The following is a 15,290-nucleotide window of genomic DNA, read 5'->3' on the forward strand; positions in this document are numbered from 1 at the left end:
AGACTCCTGCTTTTAACTTGGTGCCATACCCTGGGGAGGCAAGACCCCAGGAGAAGACCCCAGTGTCAGATCATTTGAACTGAATCTTCCAAGCATACAAGGGATGCAGGAGGTTGAGTTTACCTGTTAGGCACACCGCACAGAGCGGGTGATTTCTGTGTTCTTTCCAGCTGTGTTCAAAACGATGCAATTTGGCCAAGGAGGAAAAATGTAATGGCTCAAAAATTAATAAACGCTTAAGTTCCACCAAGGGCGTTATGCCCACCAATCAACTGAAATACCACTTGACTCTTAACATACTTATTTTTGAAATTACACAATATGTAACACAGTTTTGAGGGCATTTGAGTGTCTGATATTATGCACATTTCATGCACCTAAATGATAGTCTTCAAAGGCTTTGTTTAGATGTACATTTGCTATTTCATTTTCATTTGTGTATCTACTCTGCAGAAAAAAAATACCTGTTCCTTTTGTTTGATATAGGCAAGTTTAGAAATAGTCATTACTGTAGAGCAGAGAATGGAATAGCATTTTAAATCAACTATACTTCAACAAAAATAAAAGGAATTAATAGTCATTAAGTTAACCACAAAATTAAAGAAATTCTGACTACAAGTGACAAATTTGGTAACAAAATAAACTATCCAACCAAGCCTAAAAAGAGAAGATAAGAACTTCACCACTAACCTTATCTCTTCCTGGCTCTCCTCTCTGGGGTGCTTCAGAGGGATTAAAGTGAGGGTTTATAAACCTTTATAGAGCTTTCTGATTGAAAGCTCTACCCCCTCAAGGGATTGGTCAATAAGCATTCCAGTTTGTACATACCTCTAGGGTATGTACTTTACATCCCTTATTTGGATGTTTGATCAAGTTACTCAGATAAGTAGAAAGAAAGATTCCACTGGCTCATTCAACAAATATTTACTGAGTACCACTCTGTGCTAGGTACTGTTTTAGTCCCAGGGTCTACAATGTTATGCATGCCAGACTCAATTCCTGTGTTGGTGGTAGTGCTTACATTCTAGTTGGGGAAGACAGGCTGTATGAATATATAAGCAAATAAATGTGAGGTGTTCAAAATAATAATGCCAACAATGTATCAGATGATTATAGCTTATGGATAAAAGAAATCTATGACAACAGTGTTATAAGGGGTAGGACGGAGGAATTATAAGCAGTTATAAGGTACCTGAGAAATCTGTATGCAGGTCAAGAAGCAACAGTTAGAACTGGACATGGAACAACAGACTGGTTCCAAATTGGAAAAGGAGTACGTCAAGGCTGTATATTGTTACACTGCTTATTTAACTTACGTGCAAAATACATCATGCGAAATGCCGGGCTGGATGAAGCACAAGCTGGAATCAAGATCGACAGGAGAAATATCAATAACATCAGATACGCAGATGACACCACCTTTATGGCAGAAAGCGAAGAACTAAAGAGTTGTTGATGAAAGTGAAAGAGGAGAGTGAAAAAGTTGGCTTAAAGCTCAACATTCAGAAAACAAAGATCATGGCATCCGGTCCCATCACTTCATGGCAAATAGATGGGGAAACAGTAGAAACAGTGACAGATTTTATTTTTTTGTGCTCCAAAATCACTGCAGATGGTGTCTGCAGCCTTGAAATTTAAAGACGCTTACTCCTTGGAACAAAAGTTATGACCAACCTAAATGGCATATTAAAAAGCAGAGACATTAGTTTGCCAACAAAGGTCCATCTCGTTAAGGCTATGGTTTTTCCACTAGTCATGTATGGATGTGAGAGTTGGACTATAAAGAAAGCTGAGTGCCAAAGAATTGATGCTTTTAAACTGTGGCATTGGAGAAGACTCTTGAGAGTCCCTTGGACTGCAAGGAGATCCAACCAGTCCATCCTAAAGGAAATCAGTCCTGAATATTCACTGGAAGGATTGATGCTGAAGCTGAAACTCCAATACTTTGGCCAACTGATTCGAAGAACTGACTCATTGGAAAAGACCCTGATGCTGGGAAAGACTGAAGCCTGGAGAAGGGGATGAGAGAGGATGGATGGCATCACTGACTCGATGGACATGAGTTTGAGTAAGCTTCAGGAGTTGGTGATGGTGATGGACAGGGAAGCCTGGCGTGCTGCCGTTCATGGGGTCGCAAAGAGTTGGATGCTGGGAGCCAACACACGAGACCCTACCCATGACAAGGTCATGAGGGAGAAAACCTCACAGGCAAGGCGGATCAGGCTTTCAGGGGTTTCGAAAAGGCCAGCTCACGAGATCCCACCCATGACAAGGTCACGAGGAGAAAGCCTGACAGGCAAGGCAGATCAGGTTTTCAGGGATTTCGAAAAGCTGCCCCCAGCGCTCACCTTAAAGATAATATCTGTCTTTCTGATGCCTGCCTCAATAGACTACTCCCTAATTTCTGTGACACAGGCAGAAGGCCTTCCCCGACCTCTTTCCAAATAAGAATCAATTTAGAACTTTAATCAATAGGTTTCTCAGGTGGTGGTATTTTATGAGATTATCCAGCGTGAAAGGAGTGTTTTAATTTAAACTCCTTTGCTGGTAGTTTGTTAGCCAAATGCATTTATGCCCTTGGTACTAATATGCATGATTGCTTATAATATCCTAATCATAAAATAGCATAAAGAACCTGATTATATAAAAGCCCTAATAGACATAGAGCATTTCTGAGGGGTGAAGGAGTCCTATTAGAAAACATAAGAAAAATTATTCTAAAGGTGGTTATTGGGTTGACGTTTGCTTGCTGTGTTTTGCTTGCTGCATTTTGCTTGCTGTGGTTTTGCTTTTAATGTGCTAAGGTTGTGTTATAGAAACCATTGTTAATATAGTTAAAGATCTAGAGAAATAAGAACTTAGCCCTAGTGTGGTAAAAATGAGATGGTTGCTAATTGTCAGCCAGGAGTGCTAGGCAGAGGCTGCCTCACTGAATGCGCAGAGTCTGTGTGGGGTAAAGTTCTTAGAAAAACACAACTGACAACTTCTGCAGAAGGATTAGTTTTTGTGTTAACAAGGTTATACTTCTACTCTGTACCTATGAGTACAGCCCTATGAGACTGCTACCTTTCAGTTAAGGTCACCAGAGAAACAGAAAATAGGTTTACATTAACCTGACTTGCATAAAATGTTAATAGGCCCCAAGGCCAGAAGATAATGTACAAGACCCTCATAAACAAAGAAGTATGCAGAGAACACCCTGGTTTCCTGAAGAACAAGCTGATGTAATGTTAAACTATCTTCCCCTTAGAAACGTACTAACTTAGGGTATAAAGGCTACGGTAAAAAATAAAGCATTGCCAGACTCTGCCAGACTCTGCACCCCCGTCTGGTCACTCTCTTTCTCTCTCTCTCCCTCGCAGACTTGGCCCTATCAAGGCTGGTCTCACGTGTCTTCTCTCTCTCTCTCACCAACGCTGTTCATCCTGAGGGTACCCCCTGGATCCTGCCGAGGCTGGACCCCGGCAAGTGGCGCCACGAACAGGGAATCCGAAGGTAATCGCCCCCCTCCCACAGCATTGTTCAGTCTTCGGGACGGCTAGGACCCCACTAGGGCGCCGCGGCCCCCCCGCATAAGATAGGTAGGGTGAGGAAAGTCGGTAGGCTTCAGGTTTTAGAACCCCACTAGGGCGCTACAGGCCCCCTACATAAGAAAGGTAGGGTAAGAAAGGTGGGTACGTTTCAGGTTCTTTCTTTCTTCTCTAAAATTAAGCCTCTTCCTTTCTTCTCTTTTTTTCTTCTTCTAATTAGTAACAAAAATGGGTAACAGTGAGTCAAAAGAAAGACAGCTTTTTATTAGAATCATAATGCAACTCCTTAACCGCAGAGGAATTAAAGTTAAAAAGACCAGTGTTCAGTCCTTTTCTACGTTTGTCCAAGAGCGATGTCCTTGTTTTCCAGAAGAGAGCAGTTCTCCTGGGTTCCCTTACCCTCCTGCCCTGCACCCGGGTGCCCTTTCCGATGAGATCTCTTGCTTTGTCAGCACATGTGTCTCCTCGGACAGTTCATTTATAAGAGCTCAGTTACGGGCCCTGGAAGGGGTCCCCCTTCCTGCAACTGGTGGGGACTCTTCTTCGCTGAGACTGACATCCTGACCACTCGGGGTACTCAGAGGCCAGCTTGCCTGCCAATGGACCAGGCCCAGCGGCTGCAACTGGGACCCTTTTGTCCCTGGTCTCTTCCTGACGCGGACAACTGGCCAGAGTGCCCCGACTAGTAAGGAACAAGAGACTTTATTGACCCCTCTCCCCTTCCCTCTCTCTGTCCTCTCCTTAGCCTTTCCTATCCTTCCCGTTTTTCTAATCCCCCGGTCCTGGACGCAGGAATTTGGTTGAGGGGCCTCAGCTTGAGCTGAGGATTGGAGACTGATCACCTCCTCTTGGCAGAGAACTCGAATTCCGGTAGGGCCGAGTTCCAGTCCTCCCTTCTCTGGAAGCCCAGGGAAAAGTCCCGTAACGCCTGGGTGTCTGCAGGTGGCAGGAGACGTCTGTAAGGCCACCCCTTTTGCCCCCCTTTCCCGCCTCCTCCTTCTTTTCCTTTCCTCCTCTTAAAACCTTTGAAGACATCTGAAGTTCTGTTTCTCTATAGAAGGTTTTCTGAGAGACTGTATTCTTGTATTTAAGGGAGTGTCTGATGAGGACTGCCAGGTTTATATGTGTGTGTTTTAACTCTGTGTTCTGTGTTGTGATTTTTGATGGCCATTTTGCTTTTTGTTAGAACTTGATTTTCTTTCCCTGTGCCTTTCTTTCCCTGAGACCAGGGCTCTCAGGAACACTTATCTAGACCATCTCTAACTCCTGAGACTGAGGGGAAAAGGGAAAAAGCCTTTAAATTTTTATTTATTTCAACTTTTTTTATAAACTAGTAAATTTTATATTGTAATATCTAATTCATGACCAAACTTAAAAAATGGAGCTAGATCTTGCACTGTGTCTGTCTAAATATGTCTTGGTATGTCTTTGTCTCTGGGTAATATTTTTTAGGTCAATTTGTAAAAGAGCTCTAATTGATTGGCTTAAAAAAAAAAAAAAGGTTAGCGCTTACAAATCAAATATTTCTAAATTAAACGATAAATTCCAGGTTCAGGTAAACTGGGAAATATTCAGTATTAAATACCCGATATTAATGTTTGTTTGTTGACGTATCTAACATAGACATGTCTTAGAGTAATTAACATCTAGTAAAATATTTTCATTATGCCTAGGTTTATTATAAGTTAAATATTGTTATATTGTAATATCTGTTACAAGTTTGTCAGCAAGGAAAGTACCTCAAGTAAAGAAACTTCAAAAAAAAAAAAGGGGGGTAAATGAGATATGAGCTTTTGAACTTTATTAAGATTAAAAATGTCTGTCTAAAACAGTTTCTCTAGATTTTGGTAACCTAAATTTCTAAAGTTGTCCTAAACTAATAACAGAAGTTTATTAAATAGCTAGGTCATTTCCAAATAAAATAAGATTCTGAAACATTCATTACTGAATACTAACTTACAGAAAAAACTAAAGATTTTAGACTATTAATAAATAATGTTTGATGCCATCCTGAGATGTTCGTTAGAATTTTTTTAGAAATTATCACTGGTATTTATGTTCACCAATCTATAGAATGCTAATATAAAGGTAAATTCTTGGTTGCTTAAAGAAAGTAGGATGTGTGTGTTCAGTAAAGAAGGTATGAGAAATGAAGTTACATTTTATGAAGGGAAAAGGAAGTAGGTCTGACAACAGGTGGCTGTTTCAGAATGGGAGAACAAAGTAATGGGTACAGAAAGTGTTAAGAAGGTTTGATGGAAAGTGCACTCCAAGGGAAGAGTTTTGTGCATAAATACAAGTTTTCTTGAGACGTTGAACTACCTTTGATAATGGGTTTTAAGTTTCTTTACCTCTGAAGTGATCTGTTCTATGTTTACCTTTGAAATCTTCTTTTTTACTTTGGCTAAGTAAATATATTATTTCACAGTGATCTATATGATTCTACCTGACAGAGTACTATAAACCCTTTTGATATTTATTGACAAAACTGCCTAAATAGCTCGACTTCTAGCTGACTTTGGGATGCTTCAGAGGGCCCCTGAGACATCCCAAAGAGCTATTAAACTACCTGAGTTCATTTGACATGTTAAATTGCATGGGAATTATTGTTGGAGGAGTGATAAATCTTCTCAGGTTATATTGTATGGTTGATGTTACTTATATAGATATTCTAAAAATTATGTGAAATTCTTGAAAATCTGATAGGTCCTGGTAAAGTGTTGTCACTTATAATTTTAGTTATCACGTTAAAGTGTTACAAGTCACAGCAATGACCAGGCTACTTTGTCAATTACAATTTAATTAGATTTTAAACATGCCTTGTGTGGTTTCACTATCATGCCTTTAGAAAAATACTGCCAGTTCTTCAAGATTTATAAAAAAGACTTTTCTAAGATTAACTGAAAAATTTTGTTTGTTGCTATCTGGTAAATTGGTAACAGACTGAAATTAGTCTACTCTCTATGTTAAGAGAACAAAGTTTTCTTAGAATGAATCTTTCAATAAGAGATTATGAATTTCTTTGCCTTTAAGTGATTTATATTCGTTTTTAAAATCTTTTGTTACTTGGTAAAGTAAATGTTATTTAAGATTATAGTACATATAAAAGCTCATTCTGCTTCTACCAAAAATAACCCCTCACTGTTAGACTTGTGCTATCCTAATGTCTTAAAACTGACAACGCCCCTGCTTACACTTCTAAATCGTTTCAAGACTTTTGTACAAGGTTTCATATAAAACATAGCACATGTATCCCTTATAACCCACAGGGACAAGCCATCGTAGAAAGAGCACATCAGACCCTAAAAACTCAAATTTTAAAACTACAGGAAGGTGAATTTAAGTATACTTCCCCTCACCAGATTCTACAACACGATCTTTTGTGATAAACAATCTAAACACTGATTCATTTGAGGTTACTGCAATGCTCCGACATTGGAGTCCAGAGCAGCAGAGTACAAAACCTCTGGTTAAATAGAAAGACCTTCTTTCAGGACGATGGAAGGGTCCTGACCCATTACTAACCGCGGCTGAAGGTGTGCTTGTATTTTCCCCCAGGGTGCTGAGTCGCCAATTTGGGTCCTGGGCAGACTGATTCGCCATGTCGCAGTCCCCCAGACATCTGGTTCCCCCATTGCTTCGACCAGAAAAGAAGAAGGGCACTCCTCTGCCCTTGCCTCCGCCGCCCACCTGGAAGGTCCAGCAGACTCCGAAACAACCGGCAGCAGAGATCCCAGAAGAACAAACGGCAACAAGCCTCCATACCCACATCGGGGCAAATGAAGTCACTGTGCCGTCAAGCACAGGGAATAGCTTCTCTACAGGGATCCTCAGCCTCTCCTGAAAGGGTTTTTATTGCTATGCTTGCTTTACTGTCTTGCCAGGCAAGTGCTACCTCTTCTACATAAAAAAAAAATACTGGACATATTTCCCTGATCCCCCGACCTTCCAAGTAGTTACTTGGAACAATAACCCTATACGGGTCAACACAGACTAGCTTCATCTCTTGGAAGGATCCTATAGTTCTTATGATAAAGATCACTACCCCATCAATTTTAACTATACTTTTAGGGGATTAACGGATGACCTTCCCCTTTGCTTGAACAATGACCCTATACGGGTCAACACAGACTAGCCTCATCTCTTGGAAGGATCCTATACTTCTTATGATAAAGATCACTACCCCATCAATTTTAACTATACTTTTAGGGGATTAACGGATGACCTTCCCCTTTGCTTTAACTTACCCATAGTCATACAAGCAGTCTTATCACTCCCTCTAAGGAGGGGTGTTTCGGAACCTCCAAGAAAGCAATTTTGACAGATTCTCCAGCATCAAAATTTTCAGACAAAACAGGAGATTGGCTGGTTTGGATATTACAGGCCCATATGCCCGGGGTCCTTGACCCCTATAAATCCTTGTTCCTTAATGCTCCACCAAAATATCCAAATTGTACTGATGTTGCTTCTTCAGATGTTGTACGGAAAACTATAGACAACCGCCTTGGATATCCAGTATGGAAATCTTGTATTTATAATTCAAAAACAGATTATAAAATACCGGGAGGCGGAAACTATTCGGTACAAGACTGAAGCAATCCAAACCCAAGTCAGAATCCAGGGTCTGTTTCTGACCATGTCAGTAGGTTTAGCAATTGGAAAGATGATTCCCTCCCTTGGCCATTGGTGGCCAACAGATGGCATTATAATCAATTTGTTCCCCCCACGTTGTTCTATACAACTAAGGGTAAAACTTTTTGGCAACCAGAAATTTGGAGAGCCCTTGCTGCCACCTCCCTTGTTACTCTGTCTCGGCCAGAAAACGATTCCACCTATTCTGTGCTGGCTTGTTTACCCTCCCCTTAGGTTTTTTTGTTTACTAATGATTCAAAAAGGCTTCATATACAAATGAATTACTCAGGTGGACCAAATATAGTCTACTGTGAACAATGCATGATTTCATCCTGTTTAACCCCTCAATATAATATTTGTTCTTTTCTGGTGCTGCAACGTCCACCCTACCTTATGGTGCCTGTCACAGTGAATGCCTATTGGTATGACAATTACGGTTTAGCCGTTCTGCAACAACTATAAGATTTAAGGCGTTCCCGACGGTTTGTAGGATTACTTATTCTAGGGATTTCAGCTTTGATAACTGCAATTACTTCTGTCACTGAGGCACTGATATCCTTGGCTCAACAGGTACATACTGCTCAATATGTCAATGATATGTCAAAAAATGTGTCTTTAGCTCTAGCTATGCAAGAGATTATAGATAGGAAATTAGAAGGAAAAATAGATGCCCTAGAAGAAGCGGTCATGCATATTGGAACTGAGTTGCAGGCTTTAAGGGTAAAGTTAGCACTATCCTGTCATGCCGACTATTGGTGGATCTGTGTAACACCCCTGAAAGTAAATGATACAGATTACAATTGGGAAAGGATTAAAAATCATATTTCAGCTGTATGGAATAGCTCCAGCATTAGTTTAGATCTTGGAAAGCTTCATGGTCAGATAAAAATCTTAGAACATTCCCGCCTGGACTTTACTGCTGCAGGAGCTGCTCATGATTTTTTTCATACCTTTTCTAACTTTATTACTGGAAAAAATATCCTATCAACTATCTTCAGTTACTCTGCTGTAGCAGCCCTAGTTTTACTTCTCATTATAATCCTTCCTTGCATTGTCAGAACTCTCGGCAGAGCACGCAGAAGCTCGTGACTGAGATCCATCTAGCTGTCTTAAAAAGTAAAAAAAGGGAGAGATGCTGGGAGCCAACACACGAGACCCTACCCATGACAAGGTCATGAGGGAGAAAACCTCACAGGCAAGGCGGATCAGGCTTTCAGGGGTTTCGAAAAGGCCAGCTCATGAGATCCCACCCATGACAAGGCACGAGGAGAAAGCCTGACAGGCAAGGCAGATCAGGTTTTCAGGGATTTTGAAAAGCTGCCCCCGGCGCTCACCTTAAAGATGATATCTGTCTTTCTGATGCCTGCCTCAATAGACTACTCCCTAATTTCTGTGACACAGGCAGAAGGCCTTCCCCGATCTCTTTCCAAATAAGAATCAATTTAGAACTTTAATCAATAGGTTTCCCAGGTGGTGTTATTTTATGAGATTATCCAGGGTGAAAGGAGTGTTTTAATTTAAACTCCTTTGCTGGTAGTTTGTTAGCCAAATGCATTTATGCCCTTGGTACTAATATGCATGATTGCTTATAATATCCTAATCATAAAATAGCATAAAGAACCTGATTATATAAAAGCCCTAATAGACATAGAGCATTTCTGAGGGGTGAAGGAGTCCTATTAGAAAACATAAGAAAAATTATTCTAAAGGTGGTTATTGGGTTGACGTTTGCTTCCTGTGTTTTTGCTTTTAATGTGCTAAGGTTGTATTATAGAAACCATTGTTAATATAGTTAAAGATCTAGAGAAATAAGAACTTAGCCCTAGTGTGGTAACAATGAGATGGTTGCTAATTGTCAGCCAGGAGTGCTAGGCAGAGGCTACCCCACTGAAGCCGCAGATTTTGTGTGGAGTAAACTTCTTAGATAAACGCAACTGGGGTAAACTTCTTAGATAAACGCAACTGACAACTTCTGCAGAAGGATTAATTTTTGTGTTAACAAGGTTATACTTCCACTCTGTACTGTTGCCCTATGAGACTGCTACCTTTCAGTTAAGGTCACCAGAGAAACAGAAAATAGGTTTACATTAACCTGACTTGCATAAAATGTTAATAGGCCCCAAGGCCAGAAGATAATGTACAAGACCCTCATAAACAAAGAAGTATGCAGAGAACACCCTGGTTTCCTGAAGAACAAGCTGATGTAATGTTAAACTATCTTCCCCTTAGAAATGTACTAACTTAGGGTATAAAAGCTACGGTAAAAAATAAAGCATTGCCAGACTCGGCTGCACACCCCGTCTGGTCACTCTCTCTCTCTCTTTCTTTCTCTCTCTCCCTCGCAGACTTGGCCCTATCAAGGCTGGTCTCACATGTCTTCTCTCTCTTGCCCACGCCGTTCATCCCGAGGGTACCCCTTGGATCCTGCCGAGGCTGGACCCTGACAGTCGAACATGACTGAGCAACTGAACTGAACTGATAAGGGACCTGCATCACCTGTGAAGTGATATAGTGTTGTTGGAAGCGGCCTTAGTGTTGTTGTATATAAATATTACAAACTTCAGAACAACTACTAAGACCAGAAAAATACAAACTATAGTTGACAGGCTAAGAAAGGAGAAAAAATGGAATTAAATAACATGCTCAATTAAAACAGAGAGGGCAGCTCTTTCCAGCCAGCGCCGAGCGATGGGCATCTCTCAGGACAACTGGCACAAGCACCGTAAGACCGGGGGGGCAAGAGAAAGCCCTACCACAAGAAGCGGAAGTATGAGCTGGGACGCCCCGCTGCCAACACAAAGATTGGCCCCCGCCGCATACACACAGTCTGTGTGCGGGGAGGCAACAAGAAGTACCGGGCCTTGAGGCTGGACGTGGGGAACTTCTCCTGGGGCTGGGAGTGTTGTACACGCAAGACAAGAATAATCGATGTTGTCTATAATGCATCCAACAGCGAACTGGCCCGTACCAAGACCCTGGTGAAGAACTGTGTTGTGCTCATCGACAGCACACCGTGCGGACAGTGGTATGAGTCCCGCTATGCACTGCCCCTGGGCCGCAAGAAGGGGGCCAAGCTGACTCCTCGGGAGGAAGAGATTTTAAACAAGAAACGATCAAAGAAAATTCAGAAGAAATACTATGAGAGGAAAAAGAATGCGAAAATCGGCAGTCTTCTAGAGGAGCAGTTCCAGCAGGGCAAGCTTCTTGCACGCATCGCTTCAAGACCAGGCCAGTGTGGCCGAGCAGACGGCTATGTGCTAGAGGGAAAAGAGCTTGAGTTCTATTTGAGGAAGATCAAGGCCCAGAAAGGCAAATAAACCCTCTTCCCTCCTGTCTTAGCTCATCTAACAAAGGCGTATACTGTTCTATGCCAATAAATAAATAAATAAAACAGAGAGGGCAGAAAAAGCGTAGAAGACAAAGCAAAAACAGTGGGCGGGGGGCGGGGGGCGAAGAACCAAGGCAACAAATAGAAAAGAGTCACACAAAAAAGAAAAGAGTAGACATGAATGCAACCACATCAGTAATCACTTTATATGTGAATTGCGGTCTGTGCACAAGTTGGAAAAGAATCTCCAGACACAAGGCAGCATGAGAGGAGTGTAGAGTTTATTAAAGCAGGAGACACTGTTAGGACTGCAGGCTGGCTCAAGGAACAGCTGACTCCTTTCATGGATTAGTAGCCAATTTTTATAGTCTCAAGACAAAGAAAATTCCTGCTGGAAGGGTGGCATTAGGTGATTCGTTAGGGTGCTATAGGGTGGGTAATTGGGTGACTATTTTTTCCTAATATGGGGTCAGGGAGCTGGCCAGTTTAGATCAGGGAGGCTCTCGGCAATGGTTACTGTGGGACTTGGTCAGTTCGGAGATGACCTCGGTGCAGGGCTCCACCTCTGTGACCTCCATATAAGGCTTTACACCTGTGACCGTGATTCAGAACAGAGCTCCATATAAATGTTGTAAACAAAACAAAACAAAAATGTTGTAAACATTCACAAGTGGATTTTAAAACAAACCCTATTTTTGGTTTTCTGCAAGAAACCCACTTTAAAGACACAGATTGATTAAACAGAAATTGATAGTGGGTGTCAAGTGCTTTGAAGAAAATAAAATAGGATGATGAGAAAGAAATGCAGGGTGTGAGGTTGGGCCACAGAGTTCATGATCAGAAGATTCCCTTAGTGGGAATGTTGAAGCTGATGGAACAAGAAGCCCGCCACGGAATCTTCTGGGCAGACAATTTGGGTTAAAGGAATAAAATGCACATACAACAAAGAGGGAATACCAGCAAGTACACGAGCCTGGGCTGATGGCCGTTTGCTGCAGACCCTGCCCCCGGGAATTCACCTTCTGCTGTTCCGTCCACAGGCCCTTCCATACCCGCCCTCCTCAGGACTGGGGTGTCAGGTGTTCCTTTGGGCACCCAGTCTGCCAAAGCCCCTCTAAGCAGCTTATGTTGGGTCCTGAGCTCATTAGGTGCTGCATCTCTTCCTCCGACAGACCCCAGAACCCCACACCGTTCAGCTCTCTCCTTTTGTCCCAGAGGACACTGGAGCCCCACAACTGCCCCATTTATCTGTGGGGTGCCCTTTCACCCCGTTGGCTCAGCTGCTATGGGGTCTAGCCCATGAGCCTCATGGGTCCCCTCTGTCCTGTCTCCTGGCCTCACACGTCTCATTCCTTCCTGAACACAGCATGCTGACATCTTTGAGGACAACCATCCTCTGCCTGACCTCCTGGCTCTTTTACCAGAGTCTGGTGGCTTGTGAAGATGGAATGGTGGAGGAGTTGAGACTAAAAGGTCTGGATCCCCAAAAAAGGTTGTGACAAGGCCAGGAAACTGCACCTGTGCAGGATGGGGTAGGGGGAGCTTGTTTCCAACATGGGAAGTGAGATGAATGATTTAAGGTCATGTAACCCTGAGCAGAGTGATGTGGGAACCTGTCTTCACTGGAGGCAACTTGGCCTTTGTATTTATTTTCGTTAATCCTACAATTCAGCACAGGCCCAACTTCCTCACAGGTTGTCTTCTCCAAGAGCCAGCCTTGAGGGCCCCCTTGTGTCTGAGAGAATTAAAACCCTCAAAGCACTGTTTGCACAATGGCTTCTGGTCTGCTCGAATAATATTATCAGGCAATGGCCCTGGGTAATGAAATCCCACCCAGTCATATAACAGCTCCCATTTCCTGCTGTCCAACACAACTCAACGACAGAGATCCCTGGTTGTAACCAAGTTAGTGCCTGCTCACATGTGTAAATTAATCTCCAAGTGAGGGTAATGTGTTTGCCCTCACTGAAGCATTGGAAGGGAGCAATCCAAGACCGCCCTTGCTGACACCAACTGCAGGTTCACGGTGATGGTGGTTTAATTGTTCAGTTGTGTCCGACTCTTGTGACCCTATGGACTGTAGCCTGCCCCTGTCCATGGAATTCTCCAGGCAAGAATACTAGAGTGAGTTGCCATTTCCTAATCCAGGGGATCTTCCTGACCCCAGGATCACACCCACGTCTCTTACTTCTCCTGCACTGGCAGGTAGGTTCTTTACCACTAGCGCCACCTGGGAAGCCCACAGAGTGTCCCCCAAATGGCCCCATGCCCAAACAGTCTGCTGGAAGGATTCAAAGAACTCACAGAAAATGGTCATACTCACAGCAATGGTTTACTACAGCAAGAGAACACAGATGAAAATCAGTCAAGGGAAGAGATGCACAGGACTGAATCCAGGAGGCTTCCAGGCTCGGAGTGTCCAGATGTCCTCGTTCTGCAGAACCGGAAGTCCAGGGTTTTACTGGAGCTCCATCATGTGGGCATGACTGACCACCCACGTGACTGATCTCCAGCCCCCTCCAGAGTGGGGCTGACACCACATGACCCAGAGCCCCGCCCTACATCACATGGTTGCTAGAGGCTCAAAGCCTATGCCTGAAATCATATAGCCGTTGTTACCTACCTGACCCAGGGCCCCTGGCAAACAATTTATTCCGATTAGGCATGTCTCTGAATAGTAAATGGTAAGAGAGATCCCAAGGCTTAGAGATCAGCTTCCTGAAGCCAAGGCCGGACCTGTATGTGGGGAAGCTGATTCTTTCCGCACCCCCACCCCCACCCCCTTTCAGCTTCTTCTTTTTGTTCCTTTGCTCCCAGGAGGCTGGTGGGAGCATCAGTGTGGACACCAGTGCTCCCCGGGCCTGCCTGGTGATACACCTGCTGCCAGCCCTTGCTCCTTCAGCAGTTCTAAGTATCTGAGTGATGACTGAATGTTCGAATTGTGAAAATGTGAAGGCAGAAAACCATCTTCACATCTGTGTTGGATTTTCCTCTAATAAAACTCCAAGGGGCTTGCATTGATTGTGACAGGCATGAAGGGTCACTTCGGGACTGTTTTTTTTTACATCTAGGCAGAATTCCCTCTTGCAGTAAGAAATGGGTGTGTTTTCTTTATGAGACGTGGATCAAATAGTTGCCTTTCTCCAGTTTTTAAATCCCCAACTATTAGCTACTTTCGAGTGGCAACTTTTTCTTTTCTAAAATTACTTCTGCTATTGACGCATCTATCTTGCCTACTGTGTGGTGACTTTTTTCTAAAGCAAGCCTCTGTTTTAGGATTCTGCCTCCTGGCACCCTGCCTGGCACATAATAGGAGCTCAATTAATATTTAAGATGCAAGTCAACACATGTTTAAAGCAGTACTAATAAATCATACTTTTAGTTCTGAAGTGCAAAAAAACTAGAAGTCTCTAAATAATCATTTTGGTAGTAACAGGATAAAAGTTAGATATATTCATATTTTCTTACACTTATGTCAAATATAACTGGAAGGATATACAAATGATAATGATGTTTGCCTGCAGGGAGCAGAACTGAAAAGAACTGGGAGGCAGGGTTGAAAACACTTCCAACAATATAAGTTTATTTATTTTTGGCTGTACTGAGTCTTTGTTGCTGCACGCGGGATTTCTCTAGTTGCAGCGAGCAGGGGCTACTCTCTAGTTGCGGTGTGTGAGCTTCTCACTGAGGTGGCTTCTCTTGTTGTGGAGCACGGGCTCTAGAGCATGTGGGCTTAGTTGCTCCATGGCATGTGGGATTTTAGGTCCGGGACCAGGGATCAAACCTGTGTCCCCTGCATT

The 15,290-nt window shown here is 42.9% G+C and overlaps 1 protein-coding gene and 1 pseudogene across 2 annotated transcripts in view; one reads left to right on the plus strand and one right to left on the minus strand.

Moving 5' to 3' along the window:
• The window catches only part of LOC133059588 (glutathione S-transferase A4-like), a 40,556-nt gene extending 26,583 nt beyond the window's left edge, over positions 1–13,973 (minus strand). Inside the window, exon 1 of one of the 2 annotated variants that reach the window (XM_061146916.1) lies at positions 13,814–13,973. The gene's annotated coding sequence lies outside the window, so the exon portion shown is untranslated. Of the gene's footprint in view, positions 1–690; positions 712–13,813 lie in introns of those variants that run through there. The other variant, XM_061146917.1, reaches the window with a different exon arrangement.
• Positions 10,851–11,479, plus strand: LOC133059083 (small ribosomal subunit protein eS8-like; annotated as a pseudogene).
• Positions 13,974–15,290: the final 1,317 nt, after the last annotated feature.

The sequence above is a fragment of the Dama dama genome, chromosome 7 (genome assembly GCF_033118175.1).
Source record: "Dama dama isolate Ldn47 chromosome 7, ASM3311817v1, whole genome shotgun sequence".
Taxonomy (NCBI): domain Eukaryota; kingdom Metazoa; phylum Chordata; class Mammalia; order Artiodactyla; family Cervidae; genus Dama; species Dama dama.